Source organism: Bos grunniens, chromosome 9 (genome assembly GCF_055505025.1).
Source record: "Bos grunniens cultivar Pamir isolate PY7600 chromosome 9, Bosgru_T2T1.0, whole genome shotgun sequence".
Taxonomy (NCBI): Eukaryota; Metazoa; Chordata; class Mammalia; order Artiodactyla; family Bovidae; genus Bos; species Bos grunniens.
Window position 1 is genome coordinate 14691961 of NC_141173.1, and position 10384 is coordinate 14702344.

At 40.2% G+C, this 10384-nt stretch overlaps 2 pseudogenes; one reads left to right on the forward strand and one right to left on the reverse strand.

Moving 5' to 3' along the window:
• Window positions 1-1161: 1161 nt before the first annotated feature.
• LOC147365607 (uncharacterized) lies at window positions 1162-1955 on the reverse strand (annotated as a pseudogene).
• A 2175-nt stretch (window positions 1956-4130) lies between these two features.
• Window positions 4131-4462, forward strand: LOC147365608 (dolichyl-diphosphooligosaccharide--protein glycosyltransferase subunit DAD1 pseudogene; annotated as a pseudogene).
• Window positions 4463-10384: the final 5922 nt, after the last annotated feature.

The following is a 10384-nucleotide window of genomic DNA, read 5'->3' on the forward strand; positions in this document are numbered from 1 at the left end:
TCAGAACTAACAGGCATAAGCACATGGCCGCATTAATCATTATTGTAGAAAAGGAACCATGGGAAAGATACCCCTCCAGATTTTCAAAGAGGGAATTAGAAAGCCATTGAGAGGAAAAGTCAGACTCCGTCTGCTTCATATTCTGAATATCCTGATGTAACTTAGAAATATCAATACTAAAATCTGAATGATTCCAGATGCCTAAAATATGATTTCTAATGTGTTCCCAAGAGTGCATGGACTCATTCACTTGTAGAGGGGTAACGCACATCCATTTAAATTCAGCATGGCACCTTAAAGACAATTTAATTTTTAAATTTGTAATTTCTTGCCCCATAAGCAGAACTGCTTCTTCTAAAGCACTGACCTTATTTTCTATTTTCCTATCTATAATTTCCTGCATAGTAAGAGCTACACAGACATTTTTGGACAGCTGATCGACAAATGAGGCTGTTTGCACTTCTTTTGTCAGGACAACAACAGAAACCGTAACTGATGCAATTATGGCAATCAAGGCAGTTATTCCCACAACCAGCGCTGCAATGAATCTCTTAGGTAGAGAAATTACGCCATTAAGTTCATATAAAACTTTCAATGCATAATCATCAAACCATTGTCCCTCTAATTTTACAGGAACCATCAAATATGGTGGTTGATTTACAATCATCACAGCCTTATACTTATTATAATCATTCCCATCAACACAATTTGATATAAAACAATTCACACATATAACATTGTAAACAGTTTCTCCTTCAGAAACTTACAAATCACTCTGATTTCTGGCCAACAAAAAGGCATAGGGAGAATGCATGCAGGCCCGTACAATATATCTTTGTTCATTTAAAAGTCTATGTAAAGTCACAGGTGCCATAGCAGCCAATGCTTTCCATAACTCAGGCTGCATGGGACCTGTTCCATCGAAGCTCACTAAAGGAGGAACCCACTCATTAGCATGCCACTTAGTAATTACTAAAGGCATAGGGAGAAATGAATTATTCCATGTGGACCTATAAGGTTCTACATAAATCAAGCCCCGTCATTGATTCGAAAGATAGGGGTACCCCCATTCGGTCAGAAAATGTCTGGTGGCAGCAATGGGAATAGATAACTTTATGGCGTACATGCATTCTTTCCAATGAGGAAAGCCAGAAATTCTGCTTATGCTTTCCCAGGCCTGTAGTCCTTGTTCATCAGAGTCCAAAGTGGGAAGTGCACAGCTCGGATAGTCCTTTAAATGAGGGGCTGCCTTTTTAAAGGCATCAAATAGTTTGTCTTGCGCCCCTGGCATCAGCAGCTGTAAAGACCAAAAGTCTCTCTTGCCATCGCTTCTCGGAGAATCAGTAAGCATACCTTTCAAGGAAGTGCTAACACATCCATTCAAAACTGGAGCTGCTCCTTGTAAAAAGGAAGGTATGGCAAAGCAAATAGGTGGATGAATGGACACGCCTGAAAAATTGAAGGGAGTGCTGACCACTGCTTTAGCATTATTAGGATAGATAAAAGCCCTGCCCAAAAGAAGAGTATCATTAACAAAAACACGAATTCATCCAGTCAACAGGCTGGAAAGAAGATGGATTAGGCAAATAAGCCCAATGAAATTTTTCTGTGCTGGAGGGCCTCGGCTGACAAGCCAACACAGCAAGCATAGCCACAAACATTACCGTAGGAGTGGCCTCATATCTCCCCCTTTCTATTAATTCTTCAGCCCTCTGAGCCAGATGTTTAAGGTGGCCCCAAATGGGTACCATGCTGGAGGTGGTTGTTTAAGTATGATGATGGCAACGAGCTGGGGCAGGATACGGTTGAACTCGATCAGCATGTCTCTCCTGAAGCGCCAGGTGCCTGAAGCGATGTACTAGCGGTGAAGCCTCAAGTGAAGGATCACTGGCCCTTTGGCGTTTCCTTGGCTCCCTCAGGTCTGGACCTGATGAGCTTCTGGTCTCCTCATCTTTTTTTCAGTCCTGGACTCTGGGATTTCAGGGATTTTAGTAACCTCAGGGGTCCAAACAGGAGAAGTGGAATCCTGTGGAAACACACAAGCATACCCTCTCCCACAAGTTAGCGGTATATCTGGCCCTTTCCACTCTCCTGTAAGGAGGTCTTTCCACTTAACCAGAGGCCGAGTCATAGCCCCTTCAGGAGTCCAGTGTCTCGTCATTGCAGTCTGCCCCTCTGTGTCCACGTTAAAATGATTAATTACAAACAAAGCATGGTGTAAAACATGATGTGGAGAGGAATATTTAAATTCTCCCTGTCTTAATTTAGCTATCTGACTTTTTAAAGTCTGGTGTGCCCTTTCCACTATGGCTTGGCTTTGGGGATTATAAGGTATTCCTGTTGAATGTACTATAGAAAATTGTTGACAAAATCTCTTAAAAGCAGCAGAAGTATAAGCTGGGGCTTTATCTGTTTTTATCTGTTTGGGAAGTCCTATTTGGGAAAAGCACTGAAACAAGTGCTGAATTACATCTCTTGTGGCTTCACCTGATCTAGCAGAGGCTATAATAACATGAGAAAAGGTATCCACGGTAACATGCACAAAGGAGAGTTTTCCAAAGGCTGGGATATGAGTTACGTCCATTTGCCAGACAGCATTAGGCCTAAGGCCTCGGGGATTTGCTCCTAATGGTGGAGATGGATTAAATATTGGGCAATTTGGACATAACTATTTGTCTAGCTGCTTCCCTAGGGATAGGAAACTCATACCTTAAACCAGCTGCATTTTGATGGTGAATTTTGTGAGAATTTTTGGCCTTGTCAATCTTTTCATGTAAGTTTAAAGCAATTACTTTAGTTAATGCATCTGCCAAAGCATTTCCTTCATGCAAAGGGCCGGGCAAGCTGGAATGGGCTCTCATATATCCCACAAAATATTTCTTATCTCTATGTTTAATCTCTTTCTGTAAATCAAATAAGGAGAAGATGGTAGTTTTATTTTCCAGAATATTAGCAGTTTCAATATGAGGAAATAACCCTATAATATATCAGGAGTTAGTCAAAAGATTGAAGGTGTGGTCTCTTAAATGTTGAAAAGCCCAAATAACTGCTCGTAACTCAGCCCTTTAGTGGTTGGGCTGGATCTTAGAAAATGAAAAGAACAACTTTTTGTTCCTCACGGCCTCTACCCATTTGCATGAGTTTCTTATTGTTATAACAAATCACCCTATACTTAGTGGATTAAAAAACACAAATGTATTATATAGTTCTGGAGGTTAGAAGTCTGAAATGGAACAGCAGGCTCTGCTTCTTTTGCAGGCTCTAGGGGGGAACTGTTTCCTTGTCTTTCCCAGTTTCTAGCAGCTGCCTAATTCCTCGGTCTGCCAAGGAACTGCATCATTACATCTTCTCTGACTCTCCTCCAACGTCCTTCTTTTCTCTAATAAGGACCCCTGGATAATTGATAGTGCTATCAAGAAGGAAGAATGGTTAGACAAATTGATGTAGCTCCTTTGGGAGCCAGTTCAGCAATACCTTATAAAGTTGAAAATGTACACACCTGCTGGCCCATAAATTCCTTTCCCAGGGTATGTTCCCTAGAGATGCCATTGGATGTTTCTGCCAGAGGTCACGTATGAGACCATTCAGGTTAGCATTGCTCCTAAGAGTGAAAACTAGGACACAATTTAATGTCCATCAATTGAAGAGGTGAAAAAACAAATTGCTGTATATACATACAACAGAATGGGGCTCCCAGGTGGCACTAGAGATAAAGAACATGCTTGCCGATGCAGGAGACATAAGAGACATGGATTCAATCCCTGGGTCAAAGATCCCCTGGAGAAGGGCATGATAACAACTCCAGTATCCTTACATGGAAAATCCCATGGACAGAGGAGCCTATCAGGCTACCATCCATAGGGTTGCACAGAGTGGGACATGACTGAAGTTACTTATCACACACACACAACAAAATGGCTTGAAACAATGAAAATGAATTAACTGTAACTACACACATTAACATATTTATCAAAATAATGCAACACCAAGCAAAAAATGTGACGGGTGAATGCATATGAAATGACACCATTTATGTAAATGACAAAATGAGTAAAATTAAATAATAGTGAATGTAGTTACATCTGCTTGGGTCTGCTGGAAGCTCGGGGTGCATGGGCTGGAATATTGAGGGTGTAGTCATGTCGGTCACCTCACAGTTCTCAGAGGAGTCCTTGGGTTCTCTTTCTCTGTGTCTCAAGTGGTTGGATGCATGTCTCCCTATATACTGCTGACCAGGACACTGCAGTTTGGTTATTGTGTCCTCATGGGGACCTTCCCCTTCAGTTCTTTCCTCTTGAGCTTCATCTCTTGTGTGGGGAGCTTCATTTTAGAGGTTAATATGAGAATACAGACCAACCCACAGAGCAAAATGAATTTCCTTGGTATCTCGCTGGAGGGAGGCTTTGCTGATTTTCTCTGTGCCAGCATCATTCTGCACCTCGTCATGAATTTCATTGCCTAAATCATTCCCATGTACTTAATGGAGGAGTAGGAGACCAGAAGAATGTTCACTTTTTGATTTCCCCGGATGAGAGCTCTTGAGGTTGCAGTTTGTTGGACACACGGATTTTTTTCAGATTTACACTTCCTACCAACTCAGATTTGGGACGCGGTGGATAGCCCTGAGAAGTTCCCCAGCTTCCTTGTCAGAACAGCTTTGTAATGAGCATTTATTAGCACAGCCTCTGACTTGCATGAAGTATAACCTTTTTTGCATTCCAAGTAAAGAAACTCCCTGTCATTCATAAGGGCTTCACTCATAGCTCTGTTGGTAAAGAATCCGCCTGCAGTGTGGGAGACCCCGGTTCGATTCCTGGGTTGGGAAGATCCGCTGGAGAAGGGATAGGCTATGCGGAAGACCTGGGTTCAATTAGGAAGATCCCCCGGAGAAAGGAAAGTATACCCACTCCAGTATTCTGGCCTGGAGAATTCCAGGGACTATACAGTCACTCCTAAAAATGAAAAAAAAAAAAAAAAAAAAAACTAAATAAAAAGTAAAAAAGAAAAACCCCAAACCCAAAACAACCATGGGTATGTGTGTATCATGAATGATAAAATTTTTTAAAAGGAAAAGAAAGAAAAATTTGGGCTAGTAGTTTACCAGTGATGGAGAGAAAGGGATCCCATCATAGAAGGAATTGGAGACTTCACTTCTATACTGCTGCTGCTGCTAAGTTGCTTCAGTCATGTCTGACTCTGTGCGACCCCATAGATGGCAGCTCACCACGCTTCTCTGTCCCTGGGATTCTCCAGGCAAGACTACAGGAGTGGGTTGCCAGTTCCTTCTCCAATGCATGTATCCATGCTAAGTTGCTTCAGTCGTGTCCGACTCTGTGTGACCCTGTGGACAGCAGCCCACCAGGCTCTTCTGTCCACAGGATTCTCTAGGCAAGAATACTGGAGTGGGTAGCCTTTTCCTTCTCCACACATCTATACTGGTGATATTCTATTTCACGCATAGTGAGGGACGTACATGGGTGCTTATTTTTTCTAATATTATTGTTTAAATGAATATAAATACATGTATGATTGTGCATGGAATAGTGTTAGTGTGTTCATCACTCATTCATGCCCGACTCTTTGTGACTCCGTACACTCTCATCCACCAGGTTCCTCTGTGCATGGAATTCTCCAGACAAGAATACTGGAGTGGGTAACCATTCCCTTCTACAGCGGATCTTCCCAACTCAGGGATCAAACCCAGGTCTCCTGCATTGGAGGCAGATTCTCTATCATCTGAGCCACCAGGGAAACCCATTTAATAATAAAAAGTAATTTTTTTTTTTTTTAAAGAAAGAGTGCTGGTAAAAATCCCTAGGAACCCAGGGCAAATGTTTGAGCTTGAATTTCCTCATCTATATAGATAGAATTTATAATAGACAATCTTGAAGGAGTCTTAACTCAAGTTCTTGGTTGTTGTGAGATATCTAGTCTTTTTAACTTGGCTGTGATGCTTTTGAAAGATAGAAGAATAAGATTCCTTTTGGGAAAAATACATTTTATTCTGATGATCATAGATGAATCCAGTGAATTTGATGGCCTCCCAGCAGTTCATCATCTTTGGACTTGTCTCATTTATTCATACTCAGTATTTCCATACTGGACCATGAGTCATTTACCATGACTTGACATTTTCCGATCTCCCTGTAGCCCAAGAGGAATGTTAAGTATCTATGCTTATTCTGACATAAATTTATACCGGTGTCTCAGGGAGGTGGATTGAGGATGCTGGACATATGAAAGTGGCTAAAGAGTCTTGCCTGGAAAATCCCATGGATGGAGGAGCCTGGTACGCTGCAGTCCATGGGGTCTGGTCGCTACGAGTCGGACACGACTGAGTGACTTCACTTTCACTTTTCACTTTCATGCATTGGAGAAGGAAATGGTGACCCACTCCAGAATTCTTGCCTGGAGAATCCCAGGGATAGGGGAGCCTGGTGGACTGCCGTTTATGGGGTCGCACAGAGTCAGACATGACTGAAGCGACTTAGCAGCAGCAGCAGCAGCAGCAAAGAGTCTTTTGGGTGATTTACTTCTGCCATTAGAGGTATTGTGGAAGGAATTAATATAATTAATAAAAGGAATTAAAAAGTTAAAAGGCCAGAGGCAGAGTGTTGCCAACACATTGAAGGGTTTTTTGCCTTACTAGCAAATTAATTCCTGGTACTGTCAAGTCACAAGGCTTTGTTTATGCACGATATCTGAAGACAAAATCTACTTTATAAAGTGGTTTAACATGCTATTTGTTTTCCTTTTCATAAAGTAATATTGGAGTCTAGATGAAAAATTATTTGGGGATGCTATTATTTAGAATTGGGAAAATATTTGATCCTGTGAATTCAGGAAACAAATTATTTTGCTTAACATGCTGCCACATTAAATACACAATTTTAAAAAGTTAACTGTGTATTTATAAAATACAATGTATAAGACAACACATATCCTCCCTATTTATCTCTAAAATCTTAAAAATATATGAAATATTCTTAGATAAGTTGGAGAAGGAAATGGCAACCCACTCCAGTGTTCTTGCCTGGAGACTCTGGAACAGCAGAGCCCAGTGGGCTGCTGTCTATGGGGTCGCACAGAGTCGGACATGACTGAAGCAACTTAGCAGCAGCATTCTTAGATAAGTAATGGAAAGTTGGGAATATAATTCAGGTTCTTTTACAATAAGTAAATAATGTAATAATTAAAAAAAAAAAAACACTTTACCTCCATTTTATAGATCTTCCTGTCAACCTACTAAGCCAGTCTCTCTATTATGGAATCCTTTCAATTATCAAAATCATATCTCACATTTAAAAAAAAATGAAATAATATTGCAGACAGGCCATATATCAGTTGTACTGTGAACATTCTGTTCTAGTTTTCCCCATAAACCAAAAGAATCAAGTGTCATGCTAACATCTGTGGCCTGAATAAAAATTTGACAAAAATCAACTTTAATGGCTTTTTACCACTCTAAAATAATGTCTAATTTCAATCTGTGGTTAAAACAAATCTAGAGTGTCAAAGTAATATATGCCTCATATTTCTGACTTTTTAGTGTTTTCCCATTAAACAGTTTCACTGGAATCTAAGTTAAGCATTTAAAAAAATTGGTTTATGATGATGCTTTGTTTTCCTATGATCTCAAGTGTTCTTTACGTCAAAGACTGAGACTCCTGAGGGCTTTAGGACAACATTTCAGTTTTACACATGCAGGAAAAGGGTTCTCTATTTCATATAGTCTAACTTAATAGAAAATGGAAAAGATTGCTCCATAAGTGGGCTCAGAGGTAGTGGTAGCTTCCATGTGTATATTCTGGGCGGGTTGTTGATAGGAATAGGGCACAGCCTGTACAGTTGATTATATGTGTATATAACATGATGCTTACTATATTTTTTGGTTAAAATTCTCTACATCTGAGGGAGATTGTATCCACAATCTCTTTCTGCTTACTGCTAAAGCTGCACTCTGAGGCCTCTGTGATTTCTGATCCCTAGCATGGCCTGTTCTTTGCTTTTGATTTCAATAGAAAGTGGATGTCTTTTGATTCAGTTCTTCACTGTGGCCCTATTTCTCCTGATTGTTTGTGGTCAACATTGGTTGACCATCTCAAATAGCTGCAGGCTTCGGCTACATCACTTGATTACAGACAACAGTGTTCTGCTGAGTGGCTGCAAGCTTCGTTTCAGCACCAGCAACACTCCACAAGTCTGGTTTTGTTCCTTGGGTAAATTTTTTGTCTTGCTATTTATTGTTGATGTGGTTTCTAGGTGACTCCAGTGAAAATGTCCAGGAAGTTTTGCATGATATTGTTGACAGTTCCAAGTCTAACAGCTATTAATTAGGATAGATGTCTGACTTTATCTGGTGCCTGATGATTTTGTTGTGGTTTAGTATTCCACTGACTGGATGGTATTGTGCTATCCATAACAAACACACAATTGGTCTCTGCCTTTGGAGGAACTAATGCCATCTACTTCACAGATCTTAAAAGCGTGCAGGACCACTCTTAGAACGTCTGGAAAGACAATGAAATTCTCCTTAGCACTCAGTTTTTGAATCATTTTCCTTCTTTTTTCCTCCTCGGAGGCCCATACCCTAATCTTACACCGTTCATTCATACTAAGAAGAATAATGCTTCCGAAATAAGGTAATCCACTGAAATGGATTGAATTTTAACAGTGATCTTAAGCAAATAGGAATAAATTGTAATCTTTGTAATCTTTGAATTTAAAATATTAATACCAGAGGAATAATTTTATAAAATGGAGTCTGATCTTTATTATTTGCTAGTGGCCCATGTGGCTATTGACCTTGAGATGATTTTCTAATAAAAAGATTCACATTATGTTAACTTGTTAATATCTTTTAAGTAACTCCTGTTGGAACAATTTCTTTTGCTGAGAGCAGAGGAGGTTATCAGCTGAACCATCTATGCATTACAAATCACACTTGTGTAACTGAGTAGACTAATATCAAAAGAAGTTACAGCATCTGACTTGGGGTCAAGTGCTACTTTTTCCAGCTTTATGGAGTTATAATTTGTATATAACGTTGTGTAAGTTTAAGGTGAACAATGTGGCGATTTGATACACCTATATATGGCGAAATTATTAAGGTGTGCTTTTGAATATTGGTACCTTTTGGACATACAAGGCATGCATATCTCAGGAAAGAATATATGAGTTTTTTAATTTACTTGGATATTTTAAATATCATATGGTATTAGTTATCAATTCTTACATAACAAATTACCCAAAAACTTAGTGACTTAAAACAACAAACACTTATTAAAACACAGTTTTTGTGAGTCAGAGATATGAGAGCAGCTTAGCTGAGGTTCTAATGCAGCATTTCTCATGAGTCTGCAGCTCAACACATCATCTGAAGAACAGACCTCTAGCAATGAGTCAGTATCATTTGACTGTTATTGGAGGGTCCACTTCTAAGACCTCTCATCACATAGCTTTTTGTAGGAAGCCTTTGTTCCTTGCCTTGTGTGTGTGTGTGTGTGTGTGTGCGTGCGCGCTTAGCTACTCAGTCATGTCCACCTGTTTGTAACCCCATGGACTGTAGCCCACGACACCTCTGCCCGTGGAATTTTCCAGGCAAGAATACTGGAGTGGACTGCCATTTTCTACTCCAAGGGATTTTCCTGATCCAGGGATTAAACCCACGTCTCTTGCATCTCCTGCATTACCAGGTAGATTCTTTACCACTGGGCCACCTGAGAAGTCCCCTTTCCTCATGGGATTCTTAAAAGTCCTTAAAGTATGACAGCTGGCCTTCCTCAGAGCAAGTAGTCCAAGAGAAAGAACAAGGAGTGCCTCTTATGGCCTAGTTACAGAGCATCAGTTCTGCCGTATTCTATTTCTTAGACATAAATCAGTACATTTAGCCCATATGCAAAAGAGGGAATGAAGTTCCAGCTCTTGCAGAGAGGACTATAAAAGAATTTGTGGACGCATTTTAAAACCACCACACAAATGGAAAAGGCAAGAAGAAGGTTCTGGAGAAATGACCCAGCATAAGTGAGCCACTAAAGATTAACTTTGAGAGGTTTCTTTCTCTATTTCTCCTATTACCTGGGAAATAGCTTCTCTTGACTTCTGGAGTCATTGATCTGTTTCTGATTGCTATAGATCTATTCTTAATAAAGTCTAAACTAATTTTTAGGTTAAGTGAACCCACAGAAACTATATGTTTATTCTTCTCTCCTCCTAGGGCATCATATGGCTCTTCTGTTGGGCCAGAGTTCCAGCAGAGTGTTCAAAACTGAGAATAATGGATTTTAACTGGTCTCCTGTTCTGAAGCCAGGACTGATATTTCCGTAGGATTTGCTAACGGGGTAACTAAAAATGATCATATGACCTTAGCCCGTATTACATGAG